This window comes from Crocodylus porosus, unplaced genomic scaffold (genome assembly GCF_001723895.1).
Source record: "Crocodylus porosus isolate Cpor-Errol unplaced genomic scaffold, CroPor_comp1, whole genome shotgun sequence".
Taxonomy (NCBI): Eukaryota; Metazoa; Chordata; order Crocodylia; family Crocodylidae; genus Crocodylus; species Crocodylus porosus.
This window is the reverse complement of record NW_017728951.1, coordinates 37,480,205-37,483,874: the sequence shown is the minus strand read 5'-3', so window position 1 is coordinate 37,483,874 and position 3,670 is coordinate 37,480,205. Positions and strand designations below refer to the sequence as shown.

At 47.7% G+C, this 3,670-nt stretch overlaps 1 long non-coding RNA gene across 1 annotated transcript in view; it reads right to left on the bottom strand.

Moving 5' to 3' along the window:
• Positions 1-358: 358 nt before the first annotated feature.
• LOC109324325 overlaps positions 359-3,670 on the bottom strand; it is a 6,187-nt gene continuing 2,875 nt past the window's right edge. The window contains exon 2 of the long non-coding RNA XR_002104903.1: positions 359-1,150. This is a non-coding gene — a long non-coding RNA (uncharacterized LOC109324325). The remainder of the gene's footprint in view (positions 1,151-3,670) is intronic.

Sequence of the window (3,670 nt, the reverse complement as noted above, 5' to 3'; positions counted from 1 at the left end):
TGTAGTGTCTAAGGCCCCCTTCTCAGATAGGGCTATTGCAGTAAGTTTTAAAATGACATGTTAGAAAGAGGAGAGAGAGACCCTCTTTCACTAATATCATCATGGCTATTTTAGAAAGATAGTAATGCTGAGTGAGGATGATGTTTTGTTAGAAGGTAAAAGACTGTTTTGTCGAGTTCACTGAAAAGAGAAATGCCCAACACTATCATCTGGGTATTGCAAATGGGAGAAAAACCAAGGCATATATTTTTCTGGGCTGGATCAGATCTCTGACAAAGAACCCAGGCATAACTGAAATCCCAGAGAGATGGTGCTGAATGTTAGGAAGAAAATTAAATAAAAGGAAGCAAACAGAATATGGGTAATAGAGAACTCACAAGTGCAGGTTTATTGATTCGTGGATTTTTAAAGTCATGTTTTAAAGAATATTCTGATCCTCCAGAGTGACCTGCTGCATAATGGAGGCCATGAAACATCACCCAGGAACTTCTGTATTTTGCTCCTTACTTCTATTTGATCTACTGACAAGAGTTTATATAAAATAAGACTCAGATGATAGCTCTGGATACCAGTAGCCTTGAACTACAGAAAAAAATGTGGGTCGGTCTCTGAATTTCCAAGCTCCCTCTTATCTTTATATAGTGACCAACTCTAAATACTCAACAATGGTGAGTTTGTTTAAAGTATGATCTCTGGTACTGGCCTAATCAAATGTGAGGCTATGGGCACTGTGCATTTCTTTTTTTTCCTGCAACCATGAGGTCCAGAAACTTTGTGTTTTAAATCGAAGATGAAACCTTGTCATAATCACCTGGCTTCAAGAACTGGCATCTTAAAAAGCAAAGCAAATGAGATAGGCTATAAAATCATGAATGCTGGCCATACTTTATGAGCTGAACAATTCTTTGTTCTGGGGAAGTTTGTAGCTAGAGCCCTAGATTTCCCAGCTGGCTTTATTTTCATAATGTAGCTGAACCCACACGCAGCTCTCAATACCATAGAGATTCAACAAGAACAGGAACTTAGCTCTGAACATCTCTGCTTTGTCCCCTGTTGGCAGCCTCACCATGGCCCTTGCAGTTTGGATGTTGTGGGCCTCTGAGGCTCATTTGGTTGGCTTCTTTTATCTTCCTCTTGTCATTGCTCCATCCTGCCGGAAACCAGAGAGAGATAGAGAGAGAGTGAGTGTAGGAGAGAGAGAAAGAGTGTTAAATTGTGTAGAAGACTTTAAAAGAGGGAGTAAGAGATAAAGAAAAGTGTCCAAGACAGGCAAACAGCCCATGAACAGCCTGGCGGGAGTAGAAGCCCTAATTAAAAGACAGAAATACAGCAGCAAAGTCTTCCATTCAGAGGATGGACAATGAGAGGGTCTGCGGAGCAGAACTGGGAGGGGATGAAAGGACAAGGAGCGGCAGAGCCCCCACTGCTCCCCTCATCCTTCCAGAGCAATGCTCCGGCATGGGGCTCACAGAAACCCCCTCAGCCATTGTACCCCCTGGTGTAGAAGGGTAGCATATTTGCCCGTATTACCCTGGAGATTCCCATCCTTGTGTCTGTACAGAAGGCAACTGACTCAGCTATTTTCATTCTCTTGTGTCAATATTTTTTTCTATAGTTAAACTTCATTTGCCCCTTGAGAGGGCACCTAGGGTCAGGTGAATGAAAGCTGCCCAGGACTGGAGGGATGTGGGGGTAAGGCCTTGTCTGGATGTAAAAAAGACTAAGCCAGACAGCCAAGAGGTGGTGCTAAGATAATGGGGAGAGTTTATAACTCGAGGGGGAGGAAGGGAAATACCAGACTCTTTTGGGTCACCTCCCCAGTCCCCTTGGCTGGACAAATACTGTCCTGGCCTTTCCACTCCAGCGATGCTCCTGAATGTGTTAATTATCCCCAAAGCCCTTTCCTAGGAAGTGCTGCATGAGTCATATGACAGCCATGAGTGGCTTGGTCTTAAGGGAAGATTGAAAGCACGATATTCTTCAAATGTGGCTTTGGTTGGTGGGATGGGGTTATGTGGGGGTTGGGCACTGCCGTTACCCCCTCTCTGGAAGGAGGGTCTCTCCCAGGATTGCTAAGAGATGTTACCTTTGATCTTGGGCTGAAGGAGGTGGGGGTAGGGAGGAGTGTCTGCTGAGTCCTGTTCTTTCTGGGAGTGGATACTATAAAAGGCTCCTAGAAAAGAACAAGAGCCCCCGGGCTTGTTGAAGGGCAGCCTACTACATCAGAATTAATTTGGGGCTCTTTCCAAAACAAAAGCTCTCTATGGCTTTCAACATGTTTACACAATAGTGCACAGAAAGAGCATCAGAAATGTCATCTTGAGGGTTCCTCTCCCTCCCCTCCCCTCCTCTCCCTCCACTTTTCTTTCTTTCCTTCCTCTCTTGTGCACTCAGCATGCCTCTCCGCTCTTCCACCTTTCCTTTTTTCATTTATTCTTTTTCTTCCTTGAAGAATTTCTATCCTTCTCCTTCCCTACATTCTACTCTGTTTTTTGCAGGCCAAAGAAGCCCAGCTTATGGGGTGTTCATAGTTACAACTACTCCAATCCCAGTCTCACTCAGCAGGAGGGTTTGTAGGGAAGGGTATAATAGATGTGGGCTGCTCAGCTACTCTGGTCCAGTCTCTCCTAGCACAAGATGCAGAGAGTATAATAGAGGTGCAGTGTTCATAGCTACTAGGCCTGTGCAAAGCAGCTATTGGCTTTGGATTCAGATTTGGCCAATTCAGGGGGCAGTGATTTGATTCGGTGGTTCGAATCACTGTCCTGATTCTATTCGGCTAAATCTGATTTGGAGATTCAGCTGCTGCCGAAATCAGCCGAATCTCTGAATCACACAGCCTCACACCCCATTCATTGCCCCACCAAGGCCCGGGACCTCCTGGTCAACCTCCTCCTGACTCTGGCCAAGTTTGTCATCTGGCTATCCAGGAAGAAGGCTTCAGGTGACCTTAGGGTGTTTTTCCTTGGTGTTCTTCGCGCGCGTCTGCAGGCGGAGTACCACTGGGCAGCAGCCGCCGGCGAGCTCTCCAAGTTTGCAAGCCAGTGGGTGCTGTCCGGGGTGCTCTGCTCTGTGTCCCACCGGGGAGCACTTGTTTTGGCCCTATGAGCCTGCATGTGTACGCCCTGTTTTCTCTTTTGTTGTCCCCCGTAATTTACTGGTGTTTTTAAGGTGCTGGTCGCCCAACCCAGTGGCGGCCCCAGCATGTGGTTTTTAGGCTTTTATCCTTTTAACTGTGAAGAACTGCGAAACGCCAAGAGGATACCCCCGTCCATTGTTTTTATCTGTTGATGTCTTCAGGGTGCCGGTTGCCCAATGCAGCAGCAGTGGCGGCCAGCTTGAATTCGCCACCAGCCGGGGGCAGCAACTTCTGGACCATCTCTGGACTCCTGCACAGGGTCCAGAGGACTTTACATACCGCCGGCCGCCATCCAGCGGCAGCCCACAGTTCCCAGCGGTCCTCACTGTAACACTGCGGACATCAAATAGTCCCCCACCCGCTCTCCCAACCCCAGCAGTGGCTGCCTCTCCTGCCCCAGCTCCTGGCACTTTGAAAAAAAAAGCCCCAAGTCATTGAGGCCCTGATGCCACTGCAGGAGCTGGTGAGTCCAGGGTTTTTTTGGGGGGTGGTTCTTAAAAGGCCAGTGCTGGGAGAGTGGGGGTGCTGGGA